The sequence below is a fragment of the Haplochromis burtoni genome, unplaced genomic scaffold, assembly GCF_018398535.1.
Source record: "Haplochromis burtoni strain Fernald_Lab_line unplaced genomic scaffold, NCSU_Asbu1 Contig_90, whole genome shotgun sequence".
NCBI lineage: Eukaryota > Metazoa > Chordata > Actinopteri > Cichliformes > Cichlidae > Haplochromis > Haplochromis burtoni.
In genome coordinates this window covers 294,445-315,867 of record NW_024582451.1, presented here as the reverse complement: position 1 = coordinate 315,867, position 21,423 = coordinate 294,445, and the positions used below count along the sequence as shown (strand labels likewise).

The window sequence follows — 21,423 nt, the reverse complement described above, 5'->3', positions numbered from 1 at the left end:
GTTTGCAGGCTCACCTCTTCATTGGCTAACAGCAGGGGTGACAGACAAACCCCCGGGTACTGAAGTGTTCCCACTGATGGCAGATGTGGTGATTTGACAGTCTGATCCTCACACGCTGGCTGGGTGGAAGCACGCACTTCAGACGTGCAGTTTTTAGACATCACGCAGGCATATCTGGAGATTTTCTAGACTAGGAATGATAATGAGGTTGGGGGTGATTTAAATTTGAGAAAGAAGTGATGTTTTTTTGTTGTTGTTTTTGTTTTTTAAGCAGGTTTTTGATTTGATAGGAAAATAGTTTCCCTATAGAAACTGTTAGCAACAGCTCATAGTTGATAACGACTGATGAGTAATTGATCATTTTTAAGTAAAATAAGGATATCTGCCTAAAATAGTTGGCAATCAATACAAGAATTTCATTTATTGCACATTAATGTATAACTTTTTAGCTCCTTGTCAAAGTGTTTCAATATTTGGCAAACAAGATTTGCTGTCTGTGTTTAGCATCCATTTTGTGCCAGTCAATATGTTGGTGGGTCGCTAAAAAATATCTGCAGTTCATTTTAGTTTAGACATTTAGTTTTCTCCTATTTTGATTTGTATGACTTGAATACAACAAATACAATATATAAGCAATTTCAAGCATCTTGGGCTTTAACAATGTTCCATTTTAGTATTTCAACCATTTATAGATAGAATGGGAAGTAAACCAGTTTGTGAAATAAAAAATTAGCTGCAAAAAAGAAATCCTTATTTTAGTAACTTTATTTGCATGTTAATTTTTGCACTTTCATTTCAGGAGCCTGCATTAAAACCACTGTACTAAATTAAATAAATCCAGCATGTTGGAATTTGACACCAGATTGTGTGACGCACAGTAAAATTGTATTTACTAATCTGACAGCATAGGTGTAAATCTGTTTGTGTGCACTCTTTGGACTAAAGCTTTGGTGGTTTCAGACAGTGAGGAGAGGTGAGACGTGAGTAATAGCAGTGACTGATGTCACAGACAGCAATGCGCCGCTTTAGCTGCCCCCCTGACCCGGCTTTAGGATTGCTGCAGCAGCGTGCAAGCACCCGTGGGTAACGCACGCCAAAGCACATTAGAGAAAGGGACACGGAGAGCAGCAGCGAGGGAACAAACAGAACACACCTCAGGGGGACTGAGAGACAGGGAGACAGACGGGTTGGGTGGGGGGTGTCGGATTAAAGAGGACAGAGAAAAGCTGAGAGACGTGGTGAAGTCTGGCTCGCCATGCTGCTTTTTTTTTTTGTTTTCTTTCTTTCTTCCTTCAGCAGACTGTCTGGTTTGAGTTGATGTACTACATCACAGCCTCGGGTTTCACTGTCAACCTCTCTTTGCTGGATTCACTCTGTCACATGTGTTTATTGCAGACGAGTCTCTGGATGTAAAAGGAAATGAGCTGAACAACAAATGTATAATGGTTAAGTAGTCCGATGGGAAAAGGTCAAACATTTGGTCTCTGAGGATTCGCCGCTTTTTTAAATATGACAATTCTAAGAACAGTGATGACACCATTGCACTTTACATTCACAGATGTTTCACTTAGAGCTCACAGGGTAAAAATATTAGAGGCCGCTATCATCCCCTTCATGCACTGGTGTGGTGTTTCTTCGTTTTAGGAGGGGAAAAATTGGGAGAGTTGGAAAATTTCTTCTGACAAAAGGGCTTATCATTGGGTAAAACCTCAATCAACAGAGGGGTCTGGTGTAATGGTTATGGTGCATACTACATAACTACAACATTAAGTTTAAAATTTTAATTCCTGTCTGTGGGACTTTCGTAGCATATATCATCACTTTTAAGGTCTAAAAGTAAAGCAATAAAAAAGCAAATCAATTCAAAAATAATTGTAATGTCTCACCCTTTTTTTTTTTTTTTCGTGTCTCACTTTATCTTGTTTATATCCATGGTCACTGTCTGTCAGCTCCCCTCATGGTGTGAAATTGCTAAAGGTGAAAATGCTAGTGCGAGTTCAACAAGGGGATAAATGAGCGACAGTGATGTAGCTGAGGGACTGCTGAGCTGGCTGCCTCAGACATTATTTCCCATGCATGTCTGATAGATTGACTCCCTCCTGTGCTCCACTGGGTCCATTGAGCACTACGAAATATGCAATTTGTGATGATTCATGTGAGGCAGTAGAAACATTTCTGTAGCTCAGATGCACCGAGAGACAATAAGATGTTTGATCTACAACCTGAATGATGCAGAAAAATTTGCACTGATGCAAATGTAGGAGAGAGAATTTGGTGTCATTACAGTCACACCTACACACCATTGTTTAACATGACTAACCTCCCTCTTCTACTGGGTCAGTACATTACTTTCCCGTCTCCTCCTTATATTTATGAGCCACAAGAAGCAGTTTTATTTACACACCTACATTAATTTATAAGAATATAGCAAATCTATAATTTGTATATTAAACCTCTGAAAATGGTAACAAAGGCCTAAATGCAGTAGAATGAAAGCTGTGCCCTTCTTTATACTTCCTTGTATGCTGCAGGTGTCACTGCTAGAAATTAAGGTTTGCTGCTCTCTGCTTCCAGAAGTGTAGAAGAAATTTAGAGATTATGATGATCTAGATTGCACATACTTTTGTGTTGTTTTTTTGTTTTCTTTAGATTGGAACAGATAAAACAACCACTTTTCCTCATTTAAGCAAACAACACAGGTGGCTTGCTTGCACCCTGCATCAAACAGTCCGGCAGCTGGACGGTCAACTTGACCTGGGTATTTAATAGCCCATCGCAACGATTTTACTCAGTTGTGTAAAATGTGTTTATGTCAAGCTTTGCAAAAATTAATTATCACCAAAAATCACACTTTATATTCTGCAGCCAGATGTTTAGATTTAGTTTCACCAAATTCTGTCCTCAGCACAGGTTAATTTGACAAAAATACACATCAAAACACAGCAGTACTGTCATTATTGAAGTCAGTAGTAATAATTATATCAATCTGGCTGCCAGCTGATCCAACAAATACATGATTTTTAACTTGTTTTGCCCCATTTCAATGAAAGTTATTTCATGTCCATCAGGCTTGCCTTACAAAGCCAAACAGTGAATTTCGTAAAAGGCATTGCTATAGGTAGCTGTATGATTAAACAATATCTATACAGCATACAGTATCGTCTCTAAGGCATCATAAATACTACACTCAAAGCTAATTGATGCATTTATGATTGAAATCCATCTCTAGAGCCGAGGAACCTTGAGCTGAAAGTGCAGAGTGCTCATTCGCAGGCACTCAGCACCCATGTGTTTGTTTTTTCGCCACTATCACTTGAAAGTCACATTGAGCTCCGAATCCCAAATGGCTCTTGATGTTTTGATCTCACAGCCAAGAGATGAGCTGATGCACAAAACGGAGCAATCCTGTTTGCGGTTTCAAGGTGATACTTCAAAGTGAGAGGATGTCAAACATGTTTTCAGCACAGGTTAAAATCACTGATGATGCAGTACGTGTCGCAAGTAAATACATTACTGGTTTAAATGCCAGAAGGTATTTGCACACACAATGGCCTAGAAAGACCTTGAAATTCTAATTAATTAAATCTGGTTGCTTTCTCCATTGTCTAGACAAATGAAGTTGGCCAGTATACAACTTAAGAGTACCCTGTCCTTGAGAATGAACACATTAGATTAGGAGCATCTGTCCATATTAAGTATTTAAGTGATGCAAGCTAAAACTTTACATTCAAGGCTGAAATGATATCTTGGACTTACTGTTTACAGAATTATTCGTGGAAAATTGCCACTCTGATTTAATTTGCCATTTTCTAATAATTTTGGGTAAAAACTACTGATCAGAGTAGGAATTGACACCAAGCAAAGTTTTAGGATTCTTCATACTAAAAATCACTAAAATGAGAAATTGGGCAGAAGTTTAGCTCTTTTCCAATCTGAACATGTTGGGTCCTTGCTGATGTCGCTGAGCAAATGTCAAGCTCCAGCTGGGAGTTTAAGTTGAAAGGTCAGAATTAAATCCTTCCTTTATCGAGATTTCTTATTGCGCCTGGTGAGACAAATTCATTATTTAGACACAGAATTTAAGTGAGGGGAAAAAGTCAAAGGTCATTTCAGCTACAGCTGGAGGGTTCAGCCTTGTTTATTTGCAGCCATGACCTTCTCGCCCTGGTTATCAACAAATCGGATCTTGCCAAAAAGAAACTAACACGGGGAAAACTGTTGCATAAAATATAAGTAAAGCAGAAATCATAGTCCTACTTACTACTGCTGCAGAGAGGGAGAGAGACAGATGGATGTATATCCATCTGTCTCTTTTCATATATAGAGAGATGTATGTACATTTGGAGATTGTGGTGTGTCAAGGGTTTTGTAACCTTGACAGGGCTTTCCTTTAAAAAAAAAAAAATTAGAACAAAGAGAATCCCTATTTAAATTTCACTTACTGCTTGAAATCACCACTGATGCTGAAATGCTGTATATTTTTTTTCTAATTTTCCTTCTACCTTGCTTAACAATTGGTGACGTAAAAGCGCTGAGGGTTGTAGAAGGCTGTAGAAATGAGTGGTCTTTCCCAAGTGGACAGTTAGTAGCTGTGCTGCTGGTAACACATCACCCTTCAACCCACCATCACACATCCTCCCCCTTCCTCTGCTGTGGCGCATCACCCCACTCACTTGCTTTCAATCTCTCCTTCTCTCTCCTTCACTCCCTGGCTTAATATTGATCTTCATTTGTTTCCTATTGATCTGCCACTCCACCCTCTGCCGCATTGAGCAAACACAAGGACATACCGTGCACGCAGAAGCTTACAGACGCAGCACATGCATGTGCGAATACACGTGCGCAAACCTCTCGGATGCAGATGCAAAGAACAAAAGGATAAACACGACTATTTGCAAACCTATAAGACATAAACTGCTTCAAAGGTTGTGCACACACCTGCAATCACACTCTCCTGATATGAGAGCTTTTAGGCTGAGAACACGGTGGTTTGGAGAGGTCTCAGCTCAAGCATCAGGCAAGCTAATGGCTTACAAAGGAACCTGGATTCTATATTGATCCAACACTTTCAGAGTAAGATGAAAACATAGTGAGTCTAGGGCTGCTGGTGGCAGGCGACACAAGTACAGCTGCAGTTCATTTCTCAGGTTTGCTGAATTACAGTCAGAATCATTAGAACAACAAATGAGAGGCATTCATTTTGGTGGTAATTGTGTAGCGAGGTAAATGAGCCGAGGTGACATTTGTGGCAGTAATTGCATATTTCTTGAAAACTATTCAGTGAGTTCAGAGTAAAATTTTACAATTAAGTCAGTCAAGGTTAGAGCTGCATGCTGATGGGCTTTCCCAAAATGGTTTCATAGCAAATACTGAAATGTAATAATGGCCTATCATCTGTTAGGGGGAAAAGGAGCTAAAGCACACAATGGGATTAAGGAATTGGTGATCAAACACTTCCAAAAATCTCAGCCTACCTTTTCCAGTATCAGCAGTTGCGTAGAAAGGAATTTGCACAACTAAAATTTTAACATTAACACTTGCTGTATTTGAGCATTGATTTGTAATATACTGTTTCTGCCGCTTCTCTTGCAAACAATGTCTTTGCTAGATATTTGAGATTGCATGCCCTTAGTCTCATGTTTGAACAATATTGTACCCCTCCCTCTCCGTGTTGACGGACAGCTTTTCACTCGTTGTATGATGTGTCCTCAAACTACTCTGCAAATCAAGAGCAAACAAACTAGTTCAAGCATAACCCCAACCCTTACTGTGGAAAGACCAAAACCAACAAGGCGCTAGTCCATCTCTTGTGCAATCTTTGGGTGGCTATTGGTTTCTGCTTAAAACTTAATTCTTTGTAAAAACCTGGAATGAATACAAGCCATTTCCAGTTTCAAAAAGGCTTCCCTAAAGAAGCTTGGATTGTGATACATACAGTTGAAGTGGTTCCTGTGTTTACATCAGGCAGGATTAACATAACTACACTGTCCTTGTCAATCATAAAGGAATGGTGCCATCGGCATGTTCCTAACTGATTTCTTAATGAGTTTTTTAAAAAATTATTATTATTTTTTTATAATAACCAGGTGCCGAGAGTTTGTCCACTGATAGGTGGACTGTTTCTGCAGACCAACCAGCCACACCAAATTTTTGGTTGGCGGCATCAAGTTGCCATGACACCAGACTGTTTGTCATGCCCTCTGACCTCCTTTCAGGACATGCTGTGCTCAGTCAGACTGCATCTCCAGCAGCGGCTTGAGTTCAAAGGGCCAGAGGAGGGGAGTGAGAAGCAAGGGGAGGGGAGGCTGTGTCTGCACTTATATTAGATAAGATGCACCACAGGCAGTACTCTGCTTAAGCCTTAAGTGCATACAGACAGGAACACACAAGCCCATATATACATCAACATGTGGGAATCTTGGTGCACACCAACAAAAAAGCCATGCATTTGTCTCTTTCATTGTATTGCAGTGTCATAATTATTGCATTTGTTTGGGTGAATGCTGTTTAATTTATGACGTTGGATTCTATTTTCCAGCGTTATTAATGTATTATTCATTGCCATTGTCTTCAACTGTCTCCGCTGTACATGAATTTTTGTACCACCCTCTCATTCATGCTTTGTTGATGGCACAGTGTTCGTTCTCACCATTATCTTCCACTTCAACTGTTTCATACTCTGCAACACAGTGTTTGAGGCTTCCTGTGTCATAAATGCATAAATTGCTATACATTTTTGTGCTACCAAAGGCAGGGCCATTATGGTTTACTTGGTCATGAACAAATACTTTGGGATGAGTCCAGAATGACTTCTGCTTTAAACATCACTGTTTATTTACATACCCAAACTGGATGTTTAAATTTGTTTACTGATTCTCCCTATTCTATCCTGCGGTATGCTAATAATCTACACAACGCTCTGCAGTTTTCAGGAATGCCTAGGTCAACCATCCAGCAGCTCCATGTAGCGCCATGGAAAAATAAAGCTCCATGTAATTCCTGGTTGTGACGTTAAATACTTCAATGTCTTTCCTTATTGATATCCAGAGGTGTGACTCAAAGGTAAATGGCGCAATAGATCAAGGGTAATGATGGCTAAATGCCTTTTAGCCTGACTTTTTATGAAAATGATCCCAAATTTGAATTTCCATCATTAAAAACACTATTAACACATTAGGACCTTTTGGAAGAAGACTGAAACGCATGGATCATTGCTGCATATGTTACTCAACATAATCGAATACGGGGCCTCATGTAACTGCCTGCAGGCTTAATCTTTCCTTTTGTCTGTTAGCCAACAAAAGCGGCCTTGCATCATTTGTCAGCCACAGTCAAACCATTAATAAAAAAATAAATAATTTTTTTTTAAATGGCCCATATTATTTAAAATAATTACACACTAGATGCATATAAAAGCCCCTATTATGGAAATGGAACACTACCATGTTGGTCTACATTTATTTAATGCCTAGAGATTGTGTGTAATCTACAAACTTGTGTATTTGTGTGAGAGTGTTCAATCTCTCCTACTCACACACTGGCCCACACAACCCAATAGCCATTGACAACAGTGCCCTAGCAACCATTGGGCATCATGCCAAGCCACTGAGGTTGCCTGGTAGTGTGTTCCCATGGTTACATTTTCTGCCTTTGTAAATAAGGTACGATGAGAGTGAGGGGTGGTGGTGGCAGTGGGGTTGGAGAAATTGTACTACAGAGTCTCATTTTATCTTGGGAGCTAATAATTTATGGTTTGTGACTCGCAGATACTAAATCTGGTGCTTCAGCCAGCTGTATTCCTACTGAAGGGGTGCTTCAGCATCAGCGGGGATCTGGGGTCAGTCCTCTTCACACACAGTCCAATCAGATTTTTAAGGAGGGCTGCACAGATGCATGTCATATTCATTTTTTTTTTTCTTTAAATACACACCCATTCCAGAGATCTTATTAAAATGTGGATTAGAGAATAACATGGATTCGTATAGTTTAATTCCTCTGAGATTTCTAACAAACATTTTGGGGATTTTCTTTTGTTTTTGTTTTGTTTGTTTGTTTTTTGCTCTGATGACGTGCATTTGTTTTGTTTTGGGGTTTTTTGTTTAAAAGGAAAAATCAAAAAATCAAATAGGCCGGCATTGCTCCCTCACCTTGAAGTTGAGAACTACCGTCTGAGGCCTGCATTCCTGTTGAGCTAGCACTTGCCAGTTTATTTGCTGTCACTGGGCAGATTTCGCTAGACTCTGCCCCTACATTGTTTGGGTGGTGCCGTACTCTGCGCATCACTTCTCAAAGCCAAGGAGTGGCTGAGAGCCACCTGAAGTCTTTGTTCTGTCTTCGAAGGCAGTGTAAATGTTTTGATCATTTGTATGAAAAGTGGTGGGCTTGATTTTTAGTTGACTGGATAACTCGTCTATTGCTCAGTTTTGTTTTATTTATTTATATATATATATGATATGTATATATATATATGTATGTAATATATATATATAATATATATATATATATATATATATATATATATATATATATATATATATATATATATATATATATATATATATATATATATATATATATATATATATATATATATATATATATATATATATATATATATATATATATATATATATATATATATATATATATATATATATCTTTGAGAGTATATATATATATAAAATAAATATTTAATCCTACTGGACATTTGTACTTGTATAAAACTACTCCTAGTACTAATCTCGGGGTACTTTAGCAGGTGTAGAAACATTAAATTAGGAAATGAGTACTAAAGTATCAGATTGCAAGCTAAGATTTGCTTTATTTTGAAGAGTGGAGGTTGGCTGTCATAAAGCAAACAACTTAAACCATCCAAGGAACTGGGTTCAGGGAGTTTGTTACTCCTAGCAGCAAAAAAAGGAGAAAACGACCAACTTGGCAGCAAATGCTAGAGAAGCAAAAAAAACAAAACAAAAACCAGACGCTCAAACCCAGTGCAGTGAACTGCATTCTGGATTTGGTCATTGTGGAAAATTCAACAGCTTTTTGTAGGGCATTTTAGTCTTGACTGACTTACATGATCCTGTGCATGCATTTAACACCATGTGAGCTTTTTAGATTTGTCTCATCCCTTAACCAACAATATTTTTTGAATATGTACAAGAATATTGCAGCATTTATAGCCTTTTCAGGTACAGCGTCACATAAACAAATCTTTAAATTTGAGAAATCGTTTAGTACTGTTTTGGGGCTACATTGTTGTGTTGAAAGCTTGGATGCGAATCTAATGTGTTTTTTTTTTTTGTTGTTGTCTTTTTTTCTTTTTCTTTTAAATTGGCGCAATACCAATCTAGAGTAACTGATTAGCTTCATTATTGACAGATTTTAATTAATGCTCTCTGCACAGATATCTTTGTTATAACAGCTGGGCTCTTTGGTGCATTTTCTTCAATTTGATGACCTTTTTGTGGCAACTTGCATCTAACTTTATACTTCTGCTCAATATAATTTCACTTTCTCTCGCGCTCCCAAAGGGGCGACTGTTCTCGCGAAGCTTCACCTAACCCAACACCAGCTGGGGTTCGGGCTTATAAGCCACCCCTGGCCTCCAGTGCAGGGGCTTCCCACCAGAATCTCACTGGCACACAAACACACCCAAGCAGATTGGCAAAGAGCTGGCATTGGCACAACCATGCCGCATGCATGCGTGATCCGACTGCGAATGAGGTGAGAGGTTTAAAAAGGGGAGGAGAGGAATCAAGGGGATGGAGGGCGGAGAGAGAAGGGGGGGCGGTGGAGTTGTTATGAACAGAGATTGTCTGGAAAAAAGTTGTAAAGAGTTTGTTCTGTGAAATGTTCAGTGATGAGGGATAAATAAGAGGCACTTAGAGGTGGGAGGATGGCCAAAGGAAGAAAATGAAGGATGGGCAGCGTGGGGGCCTTTCAGTATGGCAGAGGGGAGGGCAGAGGGGTGAGGTGAATGAGTTTATATTTGGAAGCTGGCCCAAAACAAGTCTCTCTGAAGTTTGAAGTTTCCTGAACACAGGCTCGTTTTTCTTTTAAGTCTTTTTGAATCTTTAGTACAGTCATAAGACAGTTTACAAACTACTTTTAGTCCTGCTAATGTAATTGGATAGGGCCCTTCACAGCCATGTATCATCCTAATAGACCTATGCTGGGCAATGTATACTAATACACCCTTAATGGTTGTGGCAGGCAGCAGTGAGTTACCCTTTAAGGAATCTGTGATTTCCACTTATGTGTTTGCATCCAGCTCTGTGAGAGACTAAGACTTGTGCATTTAATGTTTTGTTTTGTTGTTTTTTTGTGCAGTGGCCAAGCTGAATGGAAGGCCTAGCAACTCAGCTGTGCAGCAGCTATCAAGTAATCAATGAGTCCTTGAGGCACACAGGAGCAGTGTCAAAACACAGCCATTGACTGCTAACAACAGCCAATTTGCTGCTTTTGCAGGAGATCACCTCAGCTAGATGTCGAATGTGTGGGTGCGCCCCATTATTTATGGAGTATAATGAGGCAGATTGACTGGATAGTGCTGTTACTCCAAATTGTCATCCAATTATTCACCCATTAGATCCTGTTTGCTACACTGAAAACTCCTCTACAATGCACCAATTTTTGCATTACACTGAATAATACCCTATTAAATAGCATAAATCGGCATATCCTCTTACAGTGTACAGAGGTGTCTGACACCTTCCTGAGATTCAGATGAGGAAGAAAGTCATGCATAAACCAGCAAACGACAACTGGACAGAATGTACATCAAATGCGGCTTTTATCTGTATTTACAGACTCAATCTCATTCTTCCATTCATGTATGCACTCAAATTTGCCCCCTCTATTGCTCTTGGGAGGCATTGTCCTCTGTTCTCAACAGTCATCTTTCAGCATTACAAGCCTCTCTGCAGCATTGCTCAACTCCACAGGGTGCTTCACATTTGTGTTTCGGTTTGCCCTTGTTAGTATAAAGACCTAAGGCCAGTGATGTGTTCACTACTGCTGCAATTCTGTTAGGTAACACTTGACAATAATTCACCGCCGCAAGGTCAGTTTTGCCTTTTTAGAAACTTTTCAGAGAATAATTTATCTTTATGTGATAACAATAGAGAGCAGGGATGTGCATAAAGAGTTTAGTCTGATTGCTTTAAAGGGATGAGAAATGATTGCAGTAATTCACAGGCTGGCGACAAGTGGGATTTTTGTTTCTTAATGGAAAGTACCAAGATGTTGTAAATTTGAAGATTCTATAGCAGTTGGTGTTAAATCTAAGCGATGGCTCCTCCAAATGGCCACACGCAACAGTGGAGCAAATTGCCAGATCTCAGAGGAGTAAGATAATGAAGCACATTTGCAGTCAGTCTGTCCTTGAATTCACGTGGCTCTCGTGTTGTGCTTGGTTGTACACAAGCAAACAATGAATAAAGGGTGAAAACGCTGCCCACTAACACATTTCTGACTGCCTGGCAACAAGACCGCCATGTCTTTTTCAGGAAATTACAAAAGACTTTAGATGCAACCCTGCACCCAAACAACCTATTCATTTAAGGATGGACAAGGCAATCTAAGACATGGCTTAAGTCTCCTAGTAGAAACACGGTTTAATGTCAATTTTAAAAATGAGCTAAAATGATGCAGGTAAAACACAGCTGGAATTTTATTTCTATGTAATTCTATTTGCACAGCTCTATGCTGCTGCATTTTTTTTTTTTTGGGGCTTTTTAAACGTTAGGGAACCTTCCGGGGTTTTTTTTGTTGTTTTTTTAGGAGGGAGCCTTGGATGTAGAGTTTAACAAAGGCAGTTTTCTTCTCTGTGGAAATTGAGACGTGCAGGAATCAACTCCAGTGTTGGCTTAGGGCAGTTACTAAATGGGCTTCCATGCAGGAAGGAATTTGCTCCATTGGCCTACGTAAATCCCTGATGTCCTTGCCACCAATTGAGGTGACTGCTCTCATTGGTATCTATTCCAAAGGATACTGCTATTCAACTCAGGACCCACCCACTTAACATCTCCAGTCAATATTTGGCCCGTGGCTGCTTGATGTTGCTGAATGTCCTCAAATTTGTGGTATCCGGTCGTCACTGAGTTTCGTATGTGGGTGCTCCTTAACTCAGGCTTGGCAGCAATCACTGCTCATCTCAGTGCCAGGCCATTTCAGCTGATGGCTCAACTGATGCCCCTCTATTGTTTTGAGACTGCACATCTGCAAGTTGCTTTGCAGTCCACTTCCACTTTAGCTTCTCTTTTTCACCATCCTGTCTCCAACTTTATCTGTAGGCATCGATTCCTCCTCCTGTTCTATGCTGGGGTCTTGCTACCTTCGCTGCCACCTGCTTTCCATGTTTGCACACTGAAAGGGCAAGGAAGTCCCACAACACGCCCATGCTGCCAAATATAAATTACTACAGATGGAGATCAGTCTTTTATTGACTGCAGTTCTGAAAGATGCCTTTTAAAGTAAACTGAAGTACAATCTTTAACATAAGTAAAAGTGAAGAGCGGCTGAGATGAAGGCAGGTGATCTGCTATGACGATCTCTTATGGGACCAGGCAAAAGATTATATTTAACTGAAACAGCTGGCAATTTCCTTTTGACAATCAAGTCGATACCCTTTTAGTCGAGCTCAACCTGTCTCTGTATTTCCTGTTTTTAACCCAGTTAACAAAACCGCTTGAATAACATTATTTTCTGCAGGAAACTTCAGTTTCAGCTTTTCCAACATTCCCCTTTGGGCTTTTGTCAATGATGCCCCAACTATGCAAATTTTATAGGCAAAATGCTTAAATATAATCGGGGGGTGCGCAATCTTATTGTGTGCTTGTATATACTAAAGGCTTAAGAATGCTTATGGATTTATGTCTCGACATCCCACCGTAGAAGTGAACAAAGAAACGTTCCTTCGATCAGCTTTGGAGGTCATATGTGATAACCTTCAAAGCTGATTGCAGTGCTGGAATACAAGTATGGCTTCAGCAACAATAAAAACAGCAGCACAGGATTATTAGACTTTAACCTCTGAGAAATGGTGGAATAGTGCTCTGTAGTGCTGAATTGAATCTTTGAGGATGTGGAAGATTCTAGCAGCTCCACTTGCAGAAGTAGGTCAGGCAGACGCCTACAGTGAGCAACTGCAGGTTAAGTGCTTGTCTTTGTATTCATAGATGGTGAAAGTCTGCCTCCACCTCTGGTGGGGGGAGGTGGTTGTCGACATACTGCGTCTACCCACAAGAGGGAGACAAGTCCACAAAAATGCAGAATGCGTTATTTCAATTCAACCACTTTGGTGTTAAACTTTGATCTTGTAATGAGACTGGGAGGGGAAAAAAACTTCAAGAAGCTTATTTGATTCCTCGCAATAGAGAAGTCACTAGAAATATTGTACAGTAAAACATTTGAAGCTTTGATGGCTTTGAGATCATAAATGAAGCAAAAGATGAGAAGACTGTGTGGAAGAAGACTCCAGTGCTGACCTGCTCCTGTGCTCTGCAGTGTGAGGTAGTTGGTTGTATGGTTTCGCATAATAAAAAGCCTGGAGATAACTGTACAACCTTCTAGCTTTCCCTGCGGAGTCACCCAGACTTCACCTGAATGCATCCACATCGTGCCTCTTGATGTGGTAAGTATGAAGAAGAGCACAAAAAATAAGTGACTTCCTTTTTTAAAGTGGTAATGAGTTTTCAGGGCTGTAGTTATATATTTATATTCAACACTTTCAACATTTTTAAAATCTCTTTCAAGGTCTTTTGGACGAAACTTCTATTGGCTTTTCAGTCAATGACAAAAAGATGCACCAATGCTCCATGCTGTACAGATGGCCTCCGTTATCAGATCTAAAATAATTTCTCCTTCAGCAAATTCAATTTCACACCAATAATTATAATGAAACATGGAGGGGGGTGGAGGGGGAAAAAAAGCTACAAAACCGCTTTAAATCTAATACATCTGAAATACTAATCGGGTTTTGCTGTCGAGACCCACCTAATCCAGACATCAATATATCCACCTTGCTCTGCAGTGCTCTTTGGTTTATTTGGTGCAGTCCAACGGGGTATAGAGCAAACTATCAATAGCGGTTTGTTTCTGGGCTTTTGTTAGCACGCCATGCACAGGAACGCAGAATATTTCCTGATGTCTTTGGGCTGGAATGTGAGGAGCCTAAAATGCAGGAAAAGTGGAAATTTAATATTTCGTTGAGAGTCAGAAACATTTTATGGTCTGGTAGTGACGATGTAATTCAAGTTTGCCTTAAGTCCCTTATTGTAACAGTTTGAGTATATGAACAGTTTGTGAATATGGCAGAGCTGTGGCTGTGTGTATCCGGCTGACACAAGTCTCCAAAATGAACTGTGCCCGCTGCTCTCTGTAGTCATGGCAGATAATGACAGTGTGCCCAGACGTTCCTATCAGCGTGTCCTCGAGCACAAGGCTGTATGTGAACTTGCTTACTGCCTCCGCCTCCTTCCTACTGCTCCCTCACACCCCCACCCCCTTCCCCCACCCTGCTCTGTCCCCCAGTGTGTCTGGCTAGTGGCTCAGACACCCAGTATCCGCATTGCGTTGCAGTGCTCAAACGAGGAAGGGGGGGAGAGGAGGGGAAGAGCACATATCAGCAATCTCTGCCGATCGTTGCTCTTTTCTACGAGCACACAAAGAAACTACTCCCCAGCATCTTCTGACTCCAAATTCAGCTGTTTGCCACCTGCTGTTTTACAAAAAGGGCGGCTCAAGTCTCCATTTGTCTTTAATTTTTAGCACATTTCACACCGTGACTGTTTTCCCCGTTAACACATCTGTTTTCTGGTTACTTTATTAGTCTGCCACTTCAAATTCTCACTCGTTTTCTAATTTCGGAGATTCTTCTGTCAAAGGAGTTTACTGACACTTTTTTAATAATAATATTTATTATTATATATATTCAGGAGTTGTGGAATAAAAGCTGCTGAATTGATGCGTAGATGGTTCAGGCAGGTTGTGTTGATGAAAGACTGAAGAAGAGAAGCAGCAGTGTTGTGGTCAGAGCGGCTGGGAGGTTAATCACCTTTGGGCTTGCTGTGGCTTTGATCCTCGCGCTGTGTAAAATCCACAGCCTTGGTCTGAGCTCCCTACGCTGCCTCTTCCACCCCCACACCTTCATTCCCCTCTATCCTGCACACACTCTGACATAGATGCATGCGTGCACGAGGACAAAAGTGCGCACACACCTCAAACACACGCCCCTCCCTCTGAACACATTGACTCTCTTCCAGATGCACCGAGCACAGCAGCCCAAGTTCAAACGCACACGAAGTTAGACACCCACGTAGAGACACACTGCATCATGTGAACGTAGAGTTGGGGTTTTTTTGGGGGGAGGGGGGTTGTTGTTTGTTTTGTTTTTTTTGTTGTTTTTTTTCCCTTTTCAGGCGAGACGGGACGTCAGGCCTGGAAAAAATGAAAGGGGGGGTTGGAAAGCGAGGAAGCAAGGGTGCAGAGATGAGGAGGGAAGGATGAAAATGAGGGGTAGGGCTGAGATGAAGCAGGGGGAGGCGGGGACAGAGTGATAGAGGGTGTTCAAGCAGGAGAAGAGAGCGATAGCTGGAGATACTGCATGCTTGCATAAGTGTCTGCCTGTGTGTGTGTGAGAGAGTGAATGTTTGTATGTAGGTGACACAGATTTATGAAGGGGAGGGGGTGGGGGGGTCATAGCGCTGTTGGTGGTTACTGGGTGGTGGTGGTGGTGGTGGGAAGTGGGGTTATTGGTACAGCACCAGATAATGGAATCAATGCAATCGTCTGTTTTTTACTGTGGTGTACCTGCCTCATAGTCTGTTCGGACTCTAATCGCCTGGAGAATTAATGATGTGACTTGGCAGAGGGAAACGGGTACAGAGCAGAGCCAGGGACAGCGCCTGAGAGAGGGATAGAGGAAGAGGAGAGACAAAAAAAGAGCAGAGCGAGAGATGGAGGGGTAGCGAGAGGGGAATAGCTTTTCTGTTCGCCGTCGCCGCTCTGTACTGCACTCAGAGGAAAAGGAAGACTGAAGATGAGGCAGGATAGGTTTTATCAAGCGCTGTTCTTTACCGCTGGATTAATTGGCTTTTTTTTTTTCTGTAAGAGGCAAGAATGGATCAATAACTCATCGTAAGAGTGTGTGCGCTTATACCTGTTCTGTGTACATGCACTTGTTGTATGCGTGTTCACAGGGAATGAGTGTGTTCATGTAGGGACCACCAGGCAAACAAATGGTGAGTTCGAAATGACTCAAGCGGGCCGTCTAACAAATCGAGCGATTTGACTGACCACATCCACCCGCCATATTCCTTCATTATGTCCACCTTCATGTTCATTCTGTTATAGGGTCTTTTTTTTTTTCTTTTTTCCTCGAATATTTCACTTCATTTCCCCTCCAGCCTTGGTTCACATCCTCCGCTCTTTGTCTGTCATGCGATGTTTGAGAGCAGCAGAGAAGCTCATAAAACTGGGGCAGAGGAAAATATCTCCAAGCACAGAGACAAAGAGGAAATGGGGAGAGGCAGTGTAAACTCTCACACAGACTGCAAAAAGGCTTTATATTGTGAGCACCTCACTGTCGCATGTTTGTCTGCATGCGTGCACCTGTCCACAGGCTGGTTTTTGGTATATTAAGGACATGCTCTGGATTGTTGGCAGGTGACAGCTTAGTCATCTGGACACAACATGCGTGTGATGCAAATGGAGCTTCTCAGCTGTGCATGAGTTGTTTGAACTCTGCCCGATTCTTTGTGTGGTATCTGCCGTGTCAGGCTTGTGTGACTTTTTGTCTGGCTAAGAGTAAATCAGTGCTACTCCCTCAAGGCTGAACATCTTTGTCATGGGGGAGTGATTGCATAATCCTGTGAGATCACAAGGCCTGTAGGAAATGTAAGACGACAGTGTCTGCGGTTGCAGGCACAGCTGTCCGTGGATGTTACATATATGTGCACAAAGATTCGTTGCGTATGTGAAATGCACGACCGCTCTAGAGTTTAACTCGTCCGTATAAGGCCTGACTTGTACGATAAATTTGCGGGTTTTTCTTTGCGTACTTGTCTACTAATGCTGTCTGCCAGCAGGGGGCGTTTTTATTTCAACGACTTGCTGCACAGACCTGCACTGAATAGCAGGCGCTGGCTACATCAGGAGGAAAAGCAGCCAGACGGGGCCCTGAAAACAAAATGTAGACGTGTAACATTCCGATAACGGATGTTTATATGCGGACTCGTGTCCTAATCAAATCCGTCTCTCTTCACAGGATTTGATCCAGTTCTGTCGGACGAGACGATCGGACTGCATCGGAATCGGTAACCAACAATGGTAACGTCTCATGTGACGCATCAATTGTCATTTTAAAGTATTTTTTTTCTTTCCCCGTAATGTAAGATGGCATGTATCTAACATAATTGCATAATAGTGGCGTAAACATGACATGCTTATGAATTAACCACAAAAAGATGGCACACGTCACTGCAGTCCATTACGTAGAATTGACGGACACCTGACTGCGAGCAGCTCTTGGTGTGCTTCGTTGTCCCTGAGACCCTTAACCTGTGATGATATGAAAGGTCACAGGTGAGGTCCTTGGGAACAAAGCTGCATGCATTTGCTTCTGGATGCCAAAAACAATGTTCTTTAATAAAGACCAGCAAAAGTAAAAGCTCCAGAGTGTGCAGAATGATCTCCAGAGAGTTTCCTAACCTTCCCACTCATCCTGGAAAAGCTGAGAAGAGACAGCATGGTTCTCTCCAGGGGGCAGAACCTTTTGGCCGGCTTTGTGCTCTGAGTATCAGCCATCTTTTAATAAAGACAGCCAATGGTCGTGACCCCGATATGATTCGCACAGGACTTCTTTAACTCCAGAGATGGAAAACTACAACATTGGAACCTTTAGGGAGAGTTTTAAGCTCCTCATGGCAGCTGAAAATTTGTGCGAGTTCCCTTTTAACACATTCCTGAAAATGATAGGGAATTATTCATGTTTCTTTTCTACACTTTAAGACTAAATTAGCTCTTTAGGTTAACAGAAAACTGGCAAATTTTAAGTTAGATGTTGGTACATCCAGTATTTTTATGGATGTGATGTGTTATTGTATTTAAATGCCTTGTGAATCCAATAAATATAAGAGCACTTGAAAGCATTTCAAACTAATAAGCTGTGTTCCTTTATCTTGTGGGATACTTTTTCAACATTTCATACCTGTGTAAGAAAGATCGACATGTGACTCAAGGCTTCTGCAGATAATGCAAGTAAAACTTTCCAGGTGACTAAAAATGAAAGCGATGCAGCCTTCTTTCAGCCTCTGACGCTCAGCCAGGGTGGCTCTGTGTTCCCTGGCTCGCAGCCCTCCATGTGTTTGTGCATCCCAGGACAGTTGACATTGATTGTGCAGGAGACAGACTGAGACACATTAGTACGCAGCTCGCTCCTGCTGCTGAAAAACGCATTAACTGGCTGCATTGGGAGCCCTGTCTGGTAACCATGGCAAAGCACACAGGCGGGGAGGAGGAGGAGGGCTGAGACGGGGCAGTGGGTTCACCGTGCAGCCTCCCAGGGGTTGTCTTTCTCAAACGCGCCTTTCCTTTCCTCAGGCCACGTCTGTCATTTTCTCTCAGCCTCTCTCCGTCTTTTGAACTGACAGCTCCCCTCCTCACACATAAACACATTTGCATATTTCTTTTTCTCCTCACATTCTTCTGATTGATGGTGACCTCACCGATCTGCCCTTACTTCATACTCCACCCCCTTATCCAACTTCCCAGCACAACATAATCTGCCTCCAATTTACTTTTTTTCCCCACCAAATGCCTTTTTCTTTGTCTATGTGGTTCCTGCTCGTAGAACAATTACTTCCCCCCCCCCCTTCCTCTCATTTTCAACCAAAGTAGCTGATCATTGTCCATGTAGCAGGTAACTTTTCTGTTCTGCTTCAGCTCTAACACTTCTTCCTGCATGGGATCAAAGTTTATCTAAAGTGCGTCACACCCTCCTCAAATCACAGTTCAGCCTTTCTTTTGTGGGCCTTGATTCTTTTTGTGGAAACTTCTGTAAGTACATAAAGAGTCCACTTTGTTACTTCTGAATAAAACTTTGTACATTTAAGAGGAGTCTTTTCTTTATTTCATACACGCGTGAGCGCTTCTATAAGAGCAGCGGTTTTATTGTTCTGGAGCATGCAGGTGAGTGTTAACATGCCCTATTCTTTCCTGGAGTGGGCATCTTAGCAAATTTACCTCGAGGTTAGACAGCAAAGCTTTGAAATGTAGCGTGCTGGGGTTTCTGTGTGAAGTGTTTGTTTTATATTTTTTCTTTTGAAGACTACAGGCCACTGCATGTTAAAGTTCATAACAGCTCGCTTGGAAAAGGACCGACTTGTTTGGAAATGTTTCAAGAGACTTCTCTCTAAAAAGAACATGGCAGCATGGTTTGAACAAACCACCCGACCTCTGGAGCAATGTCCTTTGGCCAGATGAGACCAAAGTAGAGATGTTTGTCCATGAAGAACAGAGAGAACCATACGTGGCATATCAACTCACCACCTCATACCAGCTGTCAAGCACAGTGGTGGAGGGGTCGTGATTTTAGCTTGTTTTGCAGCAACAGGACATGTGCACGTTGCAGTCACTGAGTCGGCCGTGCACTCAGATGGCTTCACATCGTCTATAAACAGCTAAAAGATGACTGAAATTGGTTCATTTAATATGATAATAATCCCAAGAACTGGAGCAAATCTACAGAATGCCTAAAAAAGAAAATCAAGGTGTTGCAATCCAAAGTAAAGTAATGCAAAGAGTAAAAAATAAAATGTGAGACTAACTCTTTTAGCTGAAGACGCTTGTAAAGCTACAGAGTCCTTTTAAAAAAAAAAAAACTTGGTACAAGAAATTAAACATTTTGTGCAAACTAAAAACATTTAGATATCATTGTGTTGTTGAATAAAGTGTCAAACGTTAAGCTCCAGTGAAAAGGTGTTTTATTATAGGGATCTTGTTTTGAGGCACAAAAAATAAAGGACTTTGTTCTAAACCTCTTACTCGAGTTGCTGGATGCAGAGATTTTGCTACATTGATTAAATGCATTGCACATGCTTAATGCTTGGCACGATGAATAATAGTAAGTGACTTGTCTTACACTATAATATGTGAAAGCATTTTAGTCCTTCTTTAACATGTTTTATGCCTGTGTGCACCATTACCAGCTAACATTTTCTAAAATCTGCAAATGAGCCTCTGGAGGGCAGAGCTGAGTTAGTCACTCTTCACCGGGATCCATCTGGTGAAGTACTCTTATACTTTAATTAAAACTGAGACAACACACTCGTACCCATCATTTACTAATGAAGATAATGAAAACAGCACTTGTGAATATTTATGAAATGTATAGAACTAAAATATGAAACGCAAAACTAGGCTTTAAATAAAGTAGCCCTTCTTTATACTTTAGTCACGGGGAAAAAACAACTTGGTTAGCTGGTACGAAAAAAAAAAAAAAGACTTCGAAAGGGTGAAAAATAGGGTTTAGACAACTGACAAGACGAAAGTTTTATTTTTATGGAAATACTTTCTGAATCTTCCCACCTATGCTAAACTAACAGTGAAACTAAAACTTCAACAATAGGGATGAGATAGCGTATTGAATATTTATGTGGTGATGCATTAAAAAATAATTGTGTGTAATGTAAAAAGCAATACTTCTGGAAATATGAAATATGGTGGTTAAATAATTGTAGAATTTATATATAAAATGTATTTATGAATCTGTGTGTTAGGCATATTTATTTATAGCATATATCATATTTTAGATTGTATAATTAAAACCGAGATAAAATATGGGTTAGGAATTCATAAGCATTTGTTTTCGCCGCCTCCTTTTCAAACAGCAAATGTCAACATTTTTATTTTTTCCACGTGAAAATGATGACTTTGATTTCACGTTTAATGTATGAACACTTGTTTTTTGTTTGAGATAAAGACTTGATTGATTGAGCACTGTCAGAGTTGGCTCGTCTTTGGCACCACAAATGTAAACCTGGGGATGCTTCCTGCAGCATCAGTTATGACACTCTCACCTCCTGTGTCACTTCACACTATATTTTCCAATGTGCCAAACTGAAATATGACTCTAACAAAAGAGACAAAACCTCCTGAGAATCACCTTCTGCCAGCTTCACCCGGTTATAGGTAGTTTCTCAATATTTCCACTGTTTCACTTTCTTTTCTTCATGTTAGTTTCCATCATATTTGGCCAGAATCTTCACAGCTTATCCCTTTGTGGTGATTTTCATATTTCCACAGATAAACCTGCACTAGACATTGATAAAGGGCTTCCCTTATGCAAGGGGAAAAAAACAAAAGCCAGGCAGAGCTAAGTCATAATTTCAAGCTAAAAGATTTGACTTAATAGCTTGAAAT

The 21,423-nt window shown here is 40.9% G+C and overlaps 1 long non-coding RNA gene across 1 annotated transcript; it reads left to right on the top strand.

The window, feature by feature from the left end:
• The first annotated feature begins 11,746 nt into the window (after nt 1-11,746).
• Nucleotides 11,747-20,532, top strand: LOC121814829. Its single transcript, XR_006054596.1, has 2 exons — nt 11,747-16,244; nt 17,270-20,532. It is a non-coding gene; the product is annotated as an uncharacterized LOC121814829 (long non-coding RNA).
• The last annotated feature ends 891 nt before the right edge of the window (nt 20,533-21,423 follow it).